The sequence below is a fragment of the Aulonocara sp. 'chitande type north' Nkhata Bay genome, linkage group LG7 (genome assembly GCF_057382095.1).
Source record: "Aulonocara sp. 'chitande type north' Nkhata Bay isolate Kocher_YH1m ecotype deep benthic linkage group LG7, A_spYH_male_GT1.1, whole genome shotgun sequence".
NCBI lineage: Eukaryota > Metazoa > Chordata > Actinopteri > Cichliformes > Cichlidae > Aulonocara > Aulonocara sp. 'chitande type north' Nkhata Bay.
Genome location: NC_141350.1, coordinates 34784685 through 34805227, shown reverse-complemented (window position 1 = coordinate 34805227; position 20543 = coordinate 34784685). Strand labels below are relative to the sequence as shown.

General features: G+C 39.9%; 1 protein-coding gene across 1 annotated transcript in view; it reads right to left on the bottom strand.

The window, feature by feature from the left end:
* Positions 1-20543, bottom strand: part of tprn (taperin) — a 35951-nt gene that overhangs the window by 8506 nt on the left and 6902 nt on the right. The window lies entirely within an intron of this gene.

The window sequence follows — 20543 nt, the reverse complement described above, 5'->3', positions numbered from 1 at the left end:
TTTGTTTACAGGCCAAACTTCTCCTTTCCCAGCACAGATTTGAACTTGACACTCGCAGCAGGCTCCTTCAAGAAGGCTTCGTTTTACGAGCCCAGTTAAACTGAACAGGTTATTACTTCCTTATTGCTGCGTAATTATACTGTCGATACTGAGCATCGCGTGTCTCAGTCATTTGATGACACTGCAGTCATGGCAGTTTAACTCGATGCAAACCCACTTCTTCATAACTTATTCAGCAAAGCTTTTAATTAGGATTCCTGCAGAGCCAGCTGCAGTTTGTTCACTCATCTGAGGCTACGTGTGCTGTACTTTGTGTGCCCTCTAAGTGGGACAGGTGGCAGCCTTGCAGGAGCTCGAGGGCCTGTGATTGATTGTCTCAGAGTATGCGGCGAGACGCGCCTGTCTGGCCATGCTTCAGAGGCTTGCAAACACAGATCTGCGGGGTGAGACGAGCCCTCGCACTTTGCTGGGCTGTGTAATGAATGCAACAGAGGTTTAAGCTGTCAGGGAGCATTTATTCTAAAGGGAGACATCTCACCACCTGTCTCCTGTCGCCTGTACAGAAATCTACAGGTGGTGTGATCAACATGTATGTGCATCAGCTGTGCTGCAATCAGATCTGCCTATCTTGCCGACAAATCCAGGTATCTCTGTATGTGTTTGCCCATTTTTCACAGCTCTCAAAAACCATTCCCTTGTAGACTGGACGTAAAAGACGTTCGTAGCCACCGTATCATCACATCCTGAACAAGCTACCCTGCTGGCTATTCAAAGAAATGCAAGTTCAGGAAACATCCATTCTGGCTTTTCTTCTACTGTGTGTGGGCCTCACCTGTGTCAGTACTCCTGTCAATATATCCTCAGATTTTGCGATTGTGTTTCTCCTGTTCTGCACTTTGTGTCATTCAGCGACTGTTTTGGATTGAAGGTGACTTGACTATTTGATTATTTATCAACATTAGCTCGGCTCCTCTGGCTCACTGAATGCATTTTATGTTTATTAGTAGCAACACATACACACTTACACACACTACTGCCTGCATGTCAGATGTTGTGGCTACAGAAAAAAAGCTTAGTTCACTAGTTCATACAAATTAAAGCTAAAATACATCTTCCATTTCTGAAAGCTAACAGGAATTAAAAAGCACAAACATATGCAAAGACACCATCTTGCCATCAGTACACGCCTACTGCACATGATTTTTCTGGAGTCAAGTGTGCAGCTCTCTTCCTGAGGGCTTTATTTTGAAGTTGGCAGAAAGTCTATAAATGGTTTATAATAAGTTCCTATTTCTGTCTTCTGGTCGGATGTAGGCGTTGCAAACTCAAAAAGCTTGTATTTTTTCCCCCTGAGTTGCCATGGCATTCAAAACTGACACACACACACACACACACACACACAGACAAACCTGCTGTTTGTCTGTGTCTTCTCTGAGGCGATCAGCTGACTGTTCTTAACCTGCTGTACCTGGCTCCATCAACTCTGCAGGCCGTGATCTAAATCTGCTCTAATCTCCATCACAAGGCCGCCCTCCACCACTCAGAGCTCGCAGTTAACCTATATTATAAAACTTCTTTCCCCCGGATCCTTTATGTCCTCTCTGTAATTGATAGTCGGAACAGGAGCGTTTCCAGGTGTGGCACAGAGGATAAAGAAATCTTGCCGAACTATAATACTAAACCACTTGTAAACTGATTGAAAGTTAAAATGGTTTTAAGTGTGGACAGACCTCCTGCCTCCATAAATATGTATTAAAAGATGTGTAACAATATAATGACTGCAATTAAACACAAGGTTCAAAATTCAGCCTGTCTGTGACCATAAAAAGAGGATGCAATAAATAAGGTGAACTGTGCATTATATATACACATGTTGTATTAGGTTCACCTTCATAAAGTAAGAGTTCAGTTTGTTTATTTTCAGCATTATACACTGAAATATATCCACCCATCCAGTAGATCAGTAATCCTACAGTGTTTCTATAACCTCTTACACTACCCAAAAAATACAAGCAGGTATATCTATCCATACAGACATACACAGTAAAGAAAAACAAGAATCTTGATTCTTCTAGTGTACACTATGAAGACAATTACTCTCTCTTGTGCACTTTGGCTAAGGTAACAAAGAAGCTGATGCCAAAAAGAGAGCAAAAGGAAGAAGCAGGTGGAGGATGATTAAAAAACCCATCCATAAATGGGTTATAGCCAAAGGCGACATTGTAAGTGATGGCATCCAACAAAAATCTAAGTCTTTAATGAATTTTGTTGTATTTACTAAGCACTGAAAACCAAAGTATGATCACACCTCAGCGAAAGAGCTGCCTATTGGAATAGGTCTATAAAAAGACATGCAGCTTGTGGGGATAGGTTAATTGGATAATTGAAATTGCCACTAGGTGTGAATGTGAGTGTGAATGGTTGTCTGTCTCTGTGTGTTGGCCCTGCGACAGACTGGCGACCTGTCCAGGGTGTACCCCGCCTTTCGCCCTATGACAGCTGGGATAGGCTCCAGCGCCCCCCGCGACCCTGAAAAGGATAAGCGGAAGCGAATGGATGGATGGAAGGTTAGAAAATATTGATAAATGCTGAAATTTGAGAATGAGGCCAAAAATCTTGACCCGACTCGCCCGACCACTGTCAAGTGTTTACGTGTGAGAACATCCAGACAAGTATCTATGAGATTTCGAACTTTAGAAATCAGTTTTAACTGCTGAAGTTTAGTGACAAACCACACCTGCCGTACGTCCGTTATCATATCCTGATTATTTGACAGTTACCAATATCTGATTAAGGTTAACAGAAAGCTCATAAAAAAAACAAATAACAACATATATTAAGATAATAATATCAGTAGGATTTGTGCATATTTTACAAATCTTATTATCTTATTGGTATTAATGTCACGTAAAGCACATTACTGAACAGCTGATGAGTGTAATGCTTTTAAAGTTTTTGTCTTGTCTGTTTTTCAAGGCAAAATATTATTAAGAAATAAATTAATATGGCACAAAAATCCATGTTAAGTCCAAAACAAATGAGGGGTGGGGGTTAATAGGTAAGTAACAGTAACTTCAGCATTTAAATAAAAGGACTTATTTCTTCCTCTCAACACTCAATTTTACAGTACAAGCTAAATCCATAAACATCATTTATGCCTTTAGACTTTTGTTTTTAATGATCATGGTATTAGATGGAAACTTGGGGTTCAGTATCTTGCTCTGCACTTTGAGAGCAGACTGGAGGAGCTGGTGACCTAACCAGCGACCCCCTGTTAGCAGGCGACCTAGTCTACTTCCTTAGCTAAAGCCACAGTTGGTGTGGAAATGACAAGCCAAGGGTGGGTCTGACTGAGGACCTGAGAGGCACTGCATGCTTATAGGCATCACCATGTGGTAAAGCATGCCCCATTTTACCCTCCATTTTTACTCTTAGTGGGCCGTAATGTACAAAATTAACATTATCCTGAATTCATTAAGACTTGGAGCTAACGAATGAGAAGCAAAACTAATCGGGAGAGCGCATACTAGATAGGTCTCCCCCTGCTGTTCGTTAGAGATAATGCCAGCGTAATTCACTTTAAACCTGGAAGCTACGCCCATCTTTTATATACAGCCTATGGTTCAAACCTCAGTCTGTGACTTTTAAACTAATCATGAGTACTGTTTTCCCAAATATGCCTCCTGACAGCCATGACGAAACATCAGTATTCAGCAGTAGTAACAGCAGAAACCACAATGTCATTTAAATCCTGTGTACACACACTCTTGACACAGTGTGTTAGCATCTCTGAAAAGGGCCCTCGCTCCCAGAAATCTCTTATTTTTTAGCCCCAAACCTCGTTTTTTTAAGTTCCTCTGTTAAATCCTACCCCACATAAAAAAGGTTTTCCTTGCTAAACTGGCATCCTGACTTAGAGGAAGTCTCTGGATGCCAACAGCACGTCCCATCAATAAATCAGGCTTGCTGCTGGGCTCGCTTCCCCTTTCACAGTCTTTCACTTTTTCTTTTTGTCTTTCTTCTTCTCACATGAGACTCGATGGTTAGACGAGACTCCTCTGCAGCGCCTTACTCCGTATCCTCTCTCTCTGACTTGCTGCTTTAGCTGTCCTTTCTTTTCTCCGTAACATGAGAAAAGAAAGGGGAACGAAATTCTGTGCAATTTAATAAAGACCACAACTTAACGGGGATGTTTGTTTAGGGGCCGCTCCCTTCCTGCTGCAGTTAGTTGTGTGGCTCTTTTTTCTATGATAAAAGGCTGCATCATGGAGACAGAAGCGATTCGTCTTCTGTCCTCAGGCTATGGGACAGGCCATACTCACGCCTGCTGTCCTCCTTGCTCACCACAGGGTGCCAAACAGACGCCATTAAACAGGACACTGATTTAGATTCATTTCCACTTTGCCTTGAGAAAGACGCTTTTCATTTTTCATTGTTTCAGCAGGGTATTTTTTTGATATACAGTCTACTTTTATATTATTTATTGATAAAGTTTAACGTTAGAAAAACAGTCATCTTCAGGCACTTTTTTGAGCCAGCACACAAACACCCACAGCGATGACACTCCCCAACAGCAGTGGCCTCCTGAGAGAAATACGTCTCAAAAAGGCTACAAACGCGTACGCTATATAAACTAAGATTTACAAACGTTTGCAGCAATTTCGGTGTAACTTTTGGAGCACATGCTTCAATCCACACACAAATACAAAGCAATTTGAACTTTGTAAACTATAATTTATCTAGAATTGATCAATTTCAGCTTCACGAGTTGGATAATTCTCTCTTTCAAAAAGCCCCCTTTGCATACAAATTCCTAAAAATGCACTTGACAGCCCTCTTGCTCACTTACAAAAAATTAAATATGAGTGCACGAATCACCTGAAACACACATTTACACTTCATTTTTTCATATAAAGTGGGTATTTCTATGCTGTGTTTTTATTCACTTTGCGATGCACATATTGACAGCTGCACACACAACGTGCGAGTAAGGCAGGGTCCAACTTAGGTCACAGTCACACAGGCCTAGAAAGCACTCAGCAACCCGATGGCAACTTCCGGTCATTGGGCAGGACCGGTATCTGCTCCATTGTGTAAGGAGGTACAGATCGAGCACTGCCAGAGTCCTGAAAAATTACCTCCAACAGGCTGCACACACCCATGTGTCAAAAAAAGACTGCGAGAGTAGTTTAAGTTACCACCATCCTTTAGTGGAACCTGTGGCAGCCTACATCAACACTGTGCAGCTGGTTACTGGTGCCCCATTTTCTTCGGGTTCATGTCAATGCAACGTGTAGTGACATTTCTAGAGAGGCCACATATGCGGAAATATAAATCTCACTAAAGTCTCATAAAGGGGGATTACCGAGGGGATATTTGCTGGCTAACAACTTGTGACTGACAACTTGTGACTGACAACTTGTGACTGACAACTTGTGACTGACAACTTGTGACTGACAACTTGTGACTGACAAGTGCCGTTTCAGTGAGATTTCTGCCAGGGTTCAAAACACAAAGATGGAGATGGCAAAAACACTTGAGGCTTCGTAACAGGACTTCACAAACTGAAGTTAGGGCTCTGACAAATACTTACACTACATTAGACAGGTGGTTTTAATGCTGTTGCCAAGCAGCGTGCACAGCATGTAGACCAAATGTAAAGAATCGTCTGTGTGATAAGATTAATTGTTTTTGAACCAGTAGTTAAGCTTAATTATGATGAAGACTTCCTGGAAGGCTGATGTACTTTCACTTCGTGGATCAAAAGTCAGATGATGATGTGCATTTTATAAGCAAAGTTACTGATTGATCTGAACTGAAAAAGCACTCAAATATGGGACAGTGTGTGAGACTGCAATAGACAACCTTGTGTCAGGTTTGTCAAGAAACATCTTGATGATCTTCGAGACTTTTGGGAAAACATTCTGTGGGCTGACAGGACTTTTTGGAAGGTTTAAGTCTTGTTACATCTGGCATAAAACCGACACAGCATTGAATAAAAAGAAAATCACACCAACAGTCAAACATGGTGGTGGCAGTGTGATGGTCTGGAACTGCTTTGCTATTTTAGGACAGCTTTCTGTAACTGATGGAACTGTGAATTCTGAAAATCCACCCAAAAAATGCCAAAAAATCCTGAAGGAGAATGTCCGACCATCAGTTCATGCCTTGAAGCTCAAGCTCATTTGGGTTATGCAGCAGGATAATACAAACGCTTTTGGGTTTTGGGTCAAAGTCTGGACTTAAATCCAATTGAGATTCTTTGGCATGACTATGGCTGTGCTGGCAAACTCTTCAATGTGGCCAAATTAAAACAATTCTGCAAAGACGAGAGGGCCAAAATTCCTCCACAGAGACGTGAAACACTCACTGACAGTTACTGCAAGCACTTGATTACCGTTGTTGCTCCCAACGGTAGCACAACCAGTTATTAGGTTTAGGGGCAAACTACTTTTTCACACAGGTCCAGGTAGGATTGGTTTGTTTTTTTTCCCCTTTAATTAATTAAATCATCAATTAAAAAGCATATTTTGTATTTAACCAGGTTCTCTTTGTCTAATATTAACATTTGTTTGATAATCTGAAAGATATAGGTGAAGTCATATCATTTCAGCAGTGTGGTTGATGCTTTTCTTGCACTGAAGAAAAAAAATATTCATTTAGAGCTCAATAAATCAGATTTCTTCCACAAGTTGTTTCCACCCTAAGTTTCATCAGCTGTGTTTTTTGCTCTTCATGCTTTACGAAGCACAAACAGACGCAAGAGAGAGACAAACAAAAGAAGTAAGGGAGAAAAGGAAGAGGCAAGCCAGCTGATGAGATTACGTCTTTATGATTGTGCTTCGGCCAATAAGCGAGATGGGAGCAGTGCCACGCATTTTTTCCAGGCCACCCAGCATGGCGTGTCCTCGTTTGGTGAAAAGTGGCTCTTGCTGAATGGACACACCGAACTGGAAGGCTGCAGACTTACAGCAGAGCTTCAGCACAATAGTTCAGCCCTATTGAGTTTGTTGCAGCATGGGTGCGTTTGTATTTACACGGTGTGCCAGTCTTATGTCGGTATTTCCAGGTGGTGAAGGGTGCGGCGTGTACAGTCATGTTGGTATTAACCATGCAGCTGTTCATTTATAATATGTGTAGAAGAGTGTTTGATACCTATTGTCCATTCAATAACACATAAAATCAAGTCATCAGGATCTAATGTTGGCACACTGATGCCCACCACAAGGACTACACGCATGCAAGGCTGCTGGAAGAAGACTGACCTGGTGCCTGATTAGAGCTAATCTCCAGCCAGGTAGATAATATTAGAACAGCACCACAATGACCCGACTGAAGAGTCTGGCTGCAGAGGCATTAGCACCAACAAGAGAGATAACAAAACGTAACGTAGTTATGATAACTAGTGCCAAAAAACACAAAGTAGTAAGTGCATGATTATCAAAAAGAGGATAATCACATTTTCACGTTCCTATCCGGTTGTTCAGTCTGACGTCACTAGCCGTGTCTGGGTCTAAACTCCGCTGCAGGTCCATATATCAAACGATCACTGTGGCATTACTGAGAGTTGAAAAACTGTCTAAAGTCTTTCATCTTTAATAAAATGATCAGCGTTCTGCTCTACCAGGTGTAACAATTGAGTTTAACATCCAGGCATCCATGAAAACGGAATTTATGACATTTAACGGAGTTAGAAGTTAGCAGGGAGTTAGCTCGCTAGCTTCTATCTAAATACAATATAGCATGTCCTGACTGCGGGGTTTTGGAAAAAAATTAAAACGTACAGCTCTGCTATCACTTCCAGCATAAATGAAGACAGAAAACTAAACTGCAGTGATGTTTGTAGGGTTACTGAAGTTGGGCTAGCTGGTATATAATGATGTGCTACGTGACCGCTAGCGACACAGCTATGTTAGCATAATATAAACAAGCTAACTTTTTTTTCCACTCGATAAAAGTTAACATGAGTGTTCTCGGTGGTCAGGAACAAATGTAATCGCATGGCAGGATGCTGTAAAAGGACCAAACTTCAGCCAGGAGAACAACTGAGATAATCCATCCACAATACGAGGTTAGTCATTCATATACTGCTGCATGGGTTGTGCTGTAGTTACATCCTAAGGTTTTAAAAACTGAGCTTAAATAAATGATTAGTGGTAATAAAAGCCGAGGGAGGTCAACAGTGATCACTGACTGTTTTAGGAGCTTTTTGAGATCAAATAGAAGAAAATACATAACATTAAACATGTTAACAACACAAAAGCCATATTAAACGCAGATTACTTTAGGCCCGGAAGTAGGATTCGTCGCGTCATCACTGAACAACCGGATTGGAACTCTTCTTTTTTTTTTTTTTTTTTTTTTTTTTTTTTTTTTTTTTTATTAATATTTTTGGATGGACAGAAACATTAATAAATAAATATACAACTGCAATAATCATACTGTCAGTTCTCTGTCCATTTCTAAACAAACAAACAAACTAAGACAAGCAAACAAACAACACACTAACAAACAAAAAAAAAAAAAAAAAAAAAAAAAAAAAAAAAAAAAAAAAAAAATTTCATAATGATCCTAGTAATAATAATAAGTTGACTACTAGTAAAAAAGAAATAAATGATATTTTTACTAAATATTATCAGGAGCTGTACACTTCTAATGGACTGGTGGAGGAACAGAGGCTGTCAGATTTCTTCTCTTCTATTAAAATTCCCAGCCTGTCGGAAGATCAAAGAAGTATATTAGAAGGTAAGATTACATTAATTGAAGTTAAGCAGGCAATCGGCAGCCTTAGAGTGGGTAAATCTCCAGGTAATGATGGATTTCCATCAGATTTTTATAAGGTGTTTGTGGACGAACTAGCTCCAAGACTACTGTCGGTATATCAAGATGCGTTTCAAAGAGGGAGACTACCGTTTAGTATGCGATCGGCAGTGATCACGTTATTACATAAAAAAGGGAAAGACCCACAGCATTGTGGGAATTATCGCCCAATTTCATTAATTAATGTGGATGAAAAAATTATTTCTAAGATATTAGCTTTTAGGCTTGAAAAAGTTCTTCCGTATTTGGTGCATAGGGATCAGGTCGGTTTTGTGAAAAATAGAAGCTCTGCGGATAATCTACGTAGGTTATTGCATATACTCTGGAAGAGCAGGACTAAGCTAGACCCTGTCGTTGCCTTCTCTTTGGACGCAGAGAAAGCATTTGATAAAGTTGAGTATCCTTTTCTGTTTCATACCTTGAAGAGATTTGGTTTCGGTCCCTTTTTTAGGCAGTGGATTCAGGTGGTATACACAGATCCAATGGCTACAGTTATTACCAATGGGATAATGTCACCCTCATTTTCGTTAAGTCGGGGTACTAGACAAGGTTCACCCTTATCACCTCTCATTTTTGCTCTGTTTTTGGAGCCTTTAGCCATAGCTTTACGTGAATGTAAGAAAATTAGAGGGGTGGATTTGGGTCAAGAAGAACATAAAACTTTTTTGTATGCAGATGATATTTTACTGATTTCAACTAACCCAGAACAGGCCGTTCCTGCAATTTCCTCAATTATTGATTCTTTCTCTGTAATCTCTGGATACACTATAAATTGGTCTAAGTCTGAAGCTATGCCTATTTCTAAATTGTGTCCGCCTGTTATGAGGAGTTCATGGCATTTCAAGTGGAAGCCCGAGGGTCTGACTTATTTGGGGATTAAATTGACCCCTGGTTTAGACAACATAATGAAAGTAAATATTTCCCCAGTGATTCAAAACATCCGTTCGCTGTTGCAGAATTGGGTTAAAATAAATCTGTCCCTTTTGGGCAGAATTAATTTGGTGAAGATGATTATTGCCCCTAAACTTCAGTACTTTCTTCACATGTTACCGATAGCAGTCCCACATAATTTGCTAAAGCTTTATAATACATGTGTAGAGGGTTTTGTGTGGGCAGGTAAAAAGCCATTGTTCAATCGGTCTAAATTATATGCTGCTAAAGAGAGTGGTGGGTTGGCATTGTCTAAGATGGTCTGGTATCATTATGCTTTCTCCCTCTCTCAGTTAGTTAAGATACATAATTCCTCTACTGATAAGCCATCATGGGTTGGGATTGAGGAAAGTCTTGTGGCCCCTTCGTCTTTAGAGGCCTTCCTTACTCAGAAGGGAAGGCCAGTACCGTTTAAAGATCCAGTACTGTCTTTCATGCAAGAGACCTGGCTTAGAGCTCACCAATATACCAACAGCAGCCCTTATCTCACCGCTAGAGCCTCTATTTGGTATAATAAGAAAGTATTAATAGGTAAGAAACCGGTCTGGTGGGAGGCCTGGGCTAGGACAGGTATTAATCAGATGGGGGACCTATTTGGGCAGACTGGCATGAAATCGTTTGCAGAAATCAGACGAGAATTCAATTTGGATCCAAGGGAAATTTGGAGGTTTTTTCAAATAAGACATTGTATTAAAGCCATTTTGAAAAATAATCTAGACCCTCCATCTAGTGTTCAGAAGATGTTTGCAACCCCTGACAATAACAGAATCAGGGCATCTAAATTTTATGGGAGCTTCAGAGAGGCACACGCTCCCAGTTTGGGGGGACTGAGGCGGTGTTGGGAGAAAGATCTGGGTATCCAGATCTCAGAGGACAGTTGGAAGATGCTGATCTCATCATGGTATGTTTGCTCACCTGAAACACAGTCTCAACTTATCCAGTACAAATTGCTTCACAGAAACTATTGGACACCCAGTAAATTAGTCAGGTTGAAGCTCGCAGATAAGGACATTTGTTGGAAATGTCAGCAGGAAGTCGGGACTCTAGTTCATATGTTGTATACATGTCGGAAAAATGATTATTTGTGGGATGGGATCATCAACTTGGTGAATGATATTTTTAAACTTAATCTTTCTAAATCTCCAGCTATATGCGTCCTGGGCCTACTACCTGACGATAACATTCTCTCAAAAAAACAGAGATTGTGGATGCGTCTGGCTTTTATAACTGGTTGCAGGGTAATTCTTAGGCATTGGAAGTCATCCAGCCCCTGTTCTTTCAAGGAATGGACCGAACAAATGTCTAGGATGGCATCATATGAACGGGTTATGTATAGAATGAAGGGAAGAGAAGATATTTTTGAGCAGGTCTGGGGTCCCTTTTTGCGGTACATTGACAATGTCTCTTAGACATTATGATAAATGGTCTCTTAGAGGGATATTTCATGTGTCATTGGTATTTTGGTTTTTTTTTTTTTTGTTTTTTTTTTTGTTTTTTTTTTTTTTTTGCACCAGGGGGTTTTACCCTTATTCGTTTTTGTTTTTGCTGATGTTTTCCAGGAGGCGGTGTATTATTTTGTTTCTCCCGGATTGGAACTCTTCTATTTTACTAGCTCTGACACTTTCACTCCAAACTTGCTAATAATACCTGCTTTATACAGTCAACAGGAGATTTGTTGATTTATTTTTAAAACCTTAACTAAGAAAAATTAACACCATAACATCACCAACTGATGGAGTCATCACTGGTGACAACCTTAACCCTAACTATCAGAATCATCTTTTCCCCTATACTGCAAAACTCATGAGCCACCCCTCATTTCCCTAGATCTTGCTAGAAAAATGGGAAATAGCTGCAGTAATGTACTGAAACAAGAAAATAAACAACTATAACAAGCTTCAGAGACAATATTTGCAAGATCACCTTTATTCTTAAACACAGGCTGAACTCTCTTAGGAAAGCTTTTTTGTAATTTCTTTAGGTAATCTCCAGGAATAGTTCTCCAGGCTTCCTGAAGGACATTCAAACTTCTTATTTACATGTTGGCTGCTGTTCTCTGCTGTTGTCAAGATTATCCCACACTGCTTCAGTAATGTTGAAGTCAAAGTTCTGGGGAGCTTTTCAGACAGTATTACATGTTTGATCAAAATCTGAATGCACTTTTCAGCATTCATAATTTCATCTGTTTCGACAAGATCCCCGCAGCCCCAAACCCTGGCAGAGCCTCCACCATGTTTTACAGACAGCTGTAGACGCTCACCTGTCTCCTGTTTTCCTCCATACAAATTTGGATTCCTGTTACAACTGATATTCAGTCCAGTTCTTGTGTAATCTGCCATACATGAGCTTTTTCTCCCCGTTTACCCTCCATAAGTAGTAATTCCAGACAACCACCCTTCCACTGAGACCACTGAGACTTCAGTGAACAGCAGATAAATGAACTGGACCAGATGCAACTCTCAGGTCCTGCATCAGGTCTTTGCTGTTTCCCATTTCCCGAGGACGTGACTTTCAGACACTGTTCATCTACTATAGTTTTAGACACTTCTTCTCTTGTCATCCACTTGTCCAATTTCCTCAAATTTTGAGGACACGTGGAAAACATTATTTCTTCTCTGTCATACTGGCTTATAATACAACTGAGAATTGGTTCTTTACTAAGCAGTCTGCTATTTGAAGACACAACACTGGTCCATCTCTTTTTCTGCTTGAACAATTCATAGGACAGTATAATGCGGCTTAACAAACAACAAACGACTAACAATCTTCTGAAAATGGTCAGGTAAAAGGACTGGACCGAAGATGAGTGTAAAAGTAGCCATTGTCCAAAGAAAAGAGCTCCAGTAAGCCCGGAGAACTCTTGAATGTTACCCCGAATGTTAATTTCGTACAATCAACTGATGAAAACACAAAAAGTGCCCTTTGAAATCACTCTACAAGCGTTTCATTTAACGCATGAAAAATGAAACACGCTGTCTTTTTTTCTTAATCATTAGCTAATGTTGGTGCAGTACCCAAACCTCTATGCAGTAATTATGAGTCAGATTTGCTGAATGCCAGCACCACCCAGCAGCAAATTACATTCAATCATTTTACAACAGGGACAGCAGATAAATTAACTTGTTGGATTCAACGCCCAGTTCTGGACCAAATATCCAACCTTTGGGATACCAGTGTCCTAAAGTATTTTGGTTAGAAAGAAAACAAAAATAAATATGTGCAGGTTCTTATAAAGCTGTGTAGATTTCGCATCACGTGTGAGTTGGAAACGGTCCGGCATTTGGAAGCGCTTCAAGTGATCATCAGTGATGACAACACTGATATAAATGTGGAAACTCGCGTGTAGGTGGCTGACACTCGAGGCTGGGGTTGGCAGCGTGGGCAGCAAACAGAGCCAAATGTGAAAATCAGTATTTACACTCAAGACTGAGTGAGTCACAGTTGTAATAGTATGCCCTTTGTAGCCTTGTGCGTGTATGTTTTGTGTATTTAATCCTCCCTGTGCTATCAGTGCTCACAGATTATCTCACAGATAAGAAATGAGATGCAACAGGGAAGACATTGCTTCTATTTCCTTGCATCGACAACTGTTATTGATCAGCCTGAGATCATTTTAATAACCCTTTTGCTCCGTCTAAGGACGCTTTCACTCACGTAGTGACGTGGCACGCTCTAATGTAATTGCGCCAACTTTATATGAAAGGTGACACCAGCAGGGTGGAGATCGAAACCTTTCAGCGCACAAAAACACGGTCATTGTGGGAGCAGTCAGGCCATTTAAAGCTCTCTGCTGGACTCTCATGTGAAAGTACTGATGGTCGGGTGTGTCCGGAAAGCCACAATCAAGACAAGGCACATGACACGATGACGAATATTTGTCAGGTGAAGAAATCTGCTGGATCACAATCGTGTTTGCCCCCCTTGTTTTTAAAAAGCTTTCACTATCCAGCTTCTAGAATCTTAAATGATGAAGGGGGCTGCAAACTCGCCTCATGAGGCTCTTTTGCCCAACTCCGGTGGCTCCCCGTGGATTTGATGAGCATTTATTAGCAGGTGATTAAATAAATCTTTTTACAGGAACACATCCGGCACTGTTTACGGTTTGGACGGGCAGTTGGAGCCACTGTATTAACCTCCTAGGACCTGGCATCCACATATGTGGACATCACATTTTGGGTTATTTAGACCAAAATACTCAATTGTGCTCTACAGGGGCCTGATATCCACTTACGAGGACATTATACAGCTACTGTTCTATCGAAATTTCAAATGCATATCCTCATATGTGGCTGTCATTTTTCTTAGAAACAAAAATCAGGTAAAAAAAAAATTAATAAATAAAAATCTGGTAATTCTTTGTTTTTACAATCACCGGGTCCCAATCAGCCCAAATATCAAAGAGAAATTAAAAATGCATGCCGTGGAAGAGTTCGGGTCTTAGGAGGTTAATGAACTTTGGGATCTGAGATGAGTCAGCGACTGACCCATTTACAAGGCGGCATATGAGAAAGATATCACGTAGTCAAAAAAGGTGAACACCATGTACATCCAAGGTGGGTCAAAGTTCAGCATCATTAAACACAAACTGTTGATTATATGCAAGTGTAATAGCTAGGTGTGCCCAGTATCATCAGTACTGCCAGTTATCTCATATTCCTGTCCTTACTGCTTGCATTTCCCTTCTGTTGCCAGCTTCTCTGCGCCGTTAGGAACCAAACAACTAATGACTAATAGGCACAGTGAGGTGTGTTTGTTAGGAAATGTTCCAAACTTAACACCCCTCACAACTAAATTTGATGTTTTTAAAGGATCAGTGGAAACAAACACAGCTGATTACAGATGATGAGTTTTTAGCTACATTTATGTTTTTGTAAAATGCCCAGTTTATGAACTACACTAAGATATCGGTGCAATTTAACGATGCACCTCTTACAAATACATAGACGGCCACTTAACACGAATATCTAATCACACAGTAGCAACTCATGCATATAGGAATAAAAAGTTTCTGACAAAATTTGGGCATTTTTAAGAGTATTTAGGAAAACTGTGCACTTGCATCTCCTCCTTGTCTAGGATGAAGTTAATACTGATACAGAACAGCTCACAGTCCAGAACAGAACAGGGTTTAATCTGGGCGAGGGATGGCAGGGTGCAAAGAAGAAGGTCGTAGATTTTGGATTTTTATCTGTATTTTTGTCTGTTTTACAAGCAAATTGAATATTGATGGCCTACCATACACCACAATATGTAAGTAATAGATAATTTAGGTGTTTTTTATTGTTAAAGTTGCATCAAGTGACAAAAGTTTATGGGTTTTTTTTTTCTTCATTTTCCATTATTTAAAGAATGAAAATCAACAAAACTGATATTTTCTGTGAATTTCTGTTGTCCAATAAAAGGACACAAATCTAAGTGATGCGCTGCCAGTACTTGTTCGATAATTTTACACATTTCACTTAAAATCAAAGCCAACTGAACTGTTCTTATGATATTCTCAGATTTACTACATCAGCATTTCTTTATAACCTAAAAAAGCTGAGGTGTATTATTAAAATTCTTTCTCTTCTTCCTGTTCTTAAGGAATCTCAGATTGAGATTGAGTGTTTAGTTACACTTCTTTACAGTGAAGTAAAGAGGAACAATGATTTAAGATCTTAAAATGTGAATTTGGGTTGGGTGTTTATGCATGAGAATCTTTTACTTCTCTTATTATATTTTTTTAAGTCACGCAGCAGAAGAACTAACCTCTGCTTTGCACAGCCTCTCTTAAACATCAGAGTGCTGAGCTGTTTGCATCTCCACCCACAAAAAAAAAAACACAGATTCCGCTTTGCTGATTACAGAACTGGCTCGCCTTTGACGCCCAACATCTTTATTAGGCTGCGTTTTACTTTTACGTCAGTCGCGTCGAAGCGCTGCTCCACCTACCTACAAATTACACGATCTGCAACATCAATGCTGACGTCAAAATGTGTATGTGACGAAGCGAGAGAGAGAGAGAGTCGGAGAGACAGTCTGTGTCCTTATCCAGGAATCCTAATGATGGGATTGAATGGCCGCGGCTCTCGTTGCCCTGGTGACAGGCGCCATGAATATGTGTGACCGAGGGGAAGGAGAGCGCAGAGACGCAGAGAAGCACACAGGATTTTGATCGTGTAAAGAGGAAAGCAAATTATTAAGAGCAGCTACTGAAATACAATTTACATACAGGACACCCGGTCCGTGGCCTTGATGTTATCAACCGTGGGAACACTGAGGCGGATTGCACACAGGTTTCATGGAGAGAGCATTTGAATAAAATTTACATCCAGCACCAAATTCACGTATTCCCAGAATTTGTGTTTTGCATTTGTTATCAAGCAGAGGCCGAAGTGTTCAGTTATCGTGACAGCGTGGTGGGTTTCACAGATGATTTTACCTGCTTAATTAGAAATGCAAGCAAACAAATAAATCCAGGAATCAACAAAGGCTTTGACCTCCTCTTTAAAGGAGACCACCCTGAACTGTAACACAGTTTTGTATTTATGAAACACATTTGTTTAACAAATTACCAAGAATTGCAATAAAAGGCACGCATTTTCTGTAAATAACACCCTTACTGCCTTCATTTTATGCAGCACCCCACAAAAGGTCCATACTGAGCCAGTTAAAACCCCGAGAAACGATGAATCTCAAACAGATAGCGGGGGAAACGGTGCAGCTGATAAAAGTGAGCATCTTCTACCTGCTCCTTACACTCGCCCCGCTCTGGTTTCTTTTTATAAACTTCCAAAAAAGCCCGGTCTGTTAGCGTCCTGTGCTTCTAGTATTTTCAGCTTCATGTACTCTAAAGACACACAAACACAATAAATTAAACATGACTATGATAGTGGGGCTTTGCTGGCTGAATTCTAATTACACTGACTTTGCAGGGGTGCACATGTGTGTCTGACGGCTGTGTGGGAAACTCATGAGTCTACATCTCTCTATATCTACATGTTGTAATGCCTGTACAGAAATTAGACTTGTTAGTGTGTTCTCGGTGAGTTTGTGTGCGCCTGTCCACATCCTGCAGCCACGCAGAGAAACCACATTTTCACCACCTTTGACATGAATTATAAAAACAGCAGTAGCACTTCTCTTATGTGAGAGACGTTAAGATACAAAATCTTTCTTTAGAAGCAACTGCTGCTTAAAGTCTATTGCAAATTATAGACCGCCACCGATTTTACGTACACAGTTGCGTTTTACTTTCTGACGTAGGAGTTTGTCCAGCAATGAAGAAGAAAAAAGGAAGCCCACAAGTACAGGAAAAAACTACAAATGGAAGATGGCAACTGATTAAAGATGTAAGGCAGAATCGGCTTAAAGTCGAATTAAAGATAAGTCATTTGGAAAAAAGATACTATGCAAACAATATTATCGTGTTTTTTGGACCAAGAGAGGAAATCATTCCAGATCTGTTTGAAGAATCCTGAAATGCAAAACGCTCTGGTTGTGAAATCATCGTTCCAAAGGCTTCATTTGCAAAGCCTAACATAAAATCCTTATGTTAATGTAATGCAACTGTTACATTAGTAGACTAGTCTGCAACCATCCTCACATTTTAGTTTGTGTCTTGTCTACAAAATATGTCGTTAGCATATTAATTCAATGACCTGCCATCACATCAGTGTTTTAAAACAGCTTTTTAATAAAGGAGTTATTGTTGAAGTATGTGAGGTCATCTTTGTGCTTTGGTATCAAACTAAGAATTGAACAGTTCTACTGGTGCTGGCTACTAAATTTCTGGCATCCTTCTTCTGAAATAATCCTCCTGTCTGACTCTTAAAGGCAATAACGTACAAAATTAAATTTTTATCAATAGGATCTGATTCTGGGATTTACTACAACAGCATTTATTAATATTGTACAGGTTAATAGTCTAAATGTACACAAGTTAGAGGAAGTGGAGCTACGAGGCCGCATATTTCACCTTCTTTAAAACTACTCCAGTCATAGCAATTAACTTTATAAAGTGGCGACCAGAATCAGCTTCTTTGTATGAGGTATAGTATGGTGCTTATGCATATAATCAACTAAATTAATATTAGCCTGTTTAAATAAAAGGAGCACTCATGCAGTACAGAGGTTGGGCCTTTTTTTAAATGCAAGGAGGTTGGGTGGTAAATCTTCAGGAAGTGTAAGGGAGGAGAGGTGGGAAATGTCTGCTGAGTGGTAAATAATTAAACACAATGGACTTTCACACCTGTAGTCCAGGAGCACAATGTAAATGTAGGAGTGTGCCCTTTCACTGGCCTTCCTGTGTTACAGGGAGCCTTTAACTATTTAACTTTGGGTATTTTTAAGCTTTCTGCTTCCATGACATTTAACCGCACACAAAAAATATAACAGCAGTGGTTTGTCTAACCCCACATGCAGGAAACATACTTCAATTTAATGCAACGTGCTCCCTGCTGCAGAAGCATGACTTTGAAGTTCCTTAAGGACTTGTAAAACATGCTGGCATGTTTTTAATTTTGTTTGCTTTTAGTGTTAGTAAAATAAACCGTGATGACTTTTAGTCACAGTTTGATTCTTGCATTCAAGCCAAGAGGTTGAAAACAAAGTTATATGGCCTGACGGGAAGCACCTTTATCAGTTTTGTTGGTGCCAGTCTTCATTATCGCAGATAATCAGAAGCCAGTATTTGTCTTCACTTTTTAAAAAAATGCTTATCAAATGTTACCTTAGTCTCTTTCTATCTCTTTTATCATAATAATTACAAGCAGTAACATTGCATGTTATCATTCAAGACAACAAACTGGCTCACTTCCTGATTACTTACAGTACACAAACTGTATTTGTACTTCATGACATCCGTACTACTAAACCTCGATATCTAATTTGATTCGTTTAAACTTTCACACAAAATATTTGTTCAAGAAGAGAAAAATTAAAGAAAAATTCATTTTATTTTTACTTCATGAAATCTGCATTTTGACAGGCACATTATTGCACACTGATCTACACTTAACTCCAAACTATTAATTACAAATCAATCAAATCAAATCACTTTTATTGTCACATCACATGTGCAGGTACATTGGTACAGCACATGTGAGTGAAATTCTTGTGTGCGAGCTTCACAAGCAACAGAGTTGTGCAAAATACAATAATGTAAACAAGCAAAATAATTACCCTAATTATGTTAACCCTACAATTTATGAATTTTTGTATTTTCTGGATGTCTTGTTGACAGATTAAAATGTCCTCATGAACTTCACTATGAATTTACAAAGAGGATTCTGCAATTTTACAGTAAATCGCTGTTTCTTCTGCAGCTGTAAATGTTGCTATTCTTGTGGATTACAAATTCACATTTTTTTAAGATTTGATCTGCTCACTGCCGCCATCGTGGGTTGGGACTTACAGGAAGCTTTGGGAACTTTGTAAGGGGTTCCACGTCCTAAAAAAATAAATGTTTTCATCCAGCACGGAGGGAATTTAGCTACTCCTGCAGTGTTCTCTCTCTCTCCTCCACCAAAACCTCATCAAAACCAGCAACAGGTATTTAGCAGCAGTTTAGACTGAATTATTTTACATTTTTACAATTTTCACTTTTCTTTGAATTTTGAGTTTTGAAACGGGACATTCCCTTTTTTGCATTCTTTTCAAATGTAAACGTAAAACCTGGGTATGAGTACAAACATTTACTTTTGTAAGGTTGCTATAGGTCATTCTGGCCTAAAATTAACAGATCCCTGGAGCTTTCCAAGATTTTCCAAGCCACTAAGGTCAATCTCAGCAAGTGCCATAGATCATTAGGAGAGAGCCACCGTTAGTGAATGTGGCTGCGCCTTACTCAGGGTTGCTAATGGGGTGAAACATCTAGCAGACTGCAGGGTAGGCTTTCAGACGGAGGTAGTGAGTGCTGGGTGAATCCCCCCCAATCATAGGTTTAAATCAGTTTCTGTTAACCTACTGTGGTAATACCCCTAGACTCGGACTCTTTGAACAGAGAGCCGGTCCAGACTTCTATACAGAGGTAACTGTTAGCATTGTTTAAACACAAAATGTGACCACTCGTTTTTTCCTTCCCATCCAAGTAGGTTTTGTTCCTACACTTAACCAAACAGTGACCGAAAATGAAATTAAAGTGTAGCTAAATGCTAAATTTAAAAATGAGTCAAAATAAGTCAGATCCGTTTCAGCGCCCTCCGCACCAACTTCCTCCTAACTCTGCCTTTGCTGCACTAGTACTGCTATGTGTCACTGCAGGGACAAATGATCAGTATGACTATTGAGATGGAAGATTTGATGATGAATATGCTACACATACGTAGAAACTTAGTAACACCGGAAGAAACTGGAGACCATCGCGGCTCTTAGAACTGATTTTAGGGTCTTTTCCCCCTCCCACTACACAGTAGGTGCTTTCCTAACATATAAGGAAGCAAGAGTGGTGTAGGTGTATGAATATATGATGCAGCACCACTAAATTACAAAGAATCATTAACACTGATAAATAGATAGAACAAATTCCAGAGAGGTTAACTGCAAGTGAAGCCCAGGCTTTATTAATCATCAGAAGGAACTCTAAAAATCTTCATGAGAAATTCCCCTCAACTACCTGTCATCCACCACACAGCTGAGGACATCTACAGAGAAACTGAAGAGACTGAAAGAGAAAAAAAAAAGACCACAAGAAGAGGTGACGCTGCACTAACAACCACTGAAAGCTAACTGGGTGCAGAACTATGGTCTGAAAGCAGCTCAGTTCCCAGCCAGTTCTCATGATCAGCTAGCGTTTCTAATAATACTTGAAACGA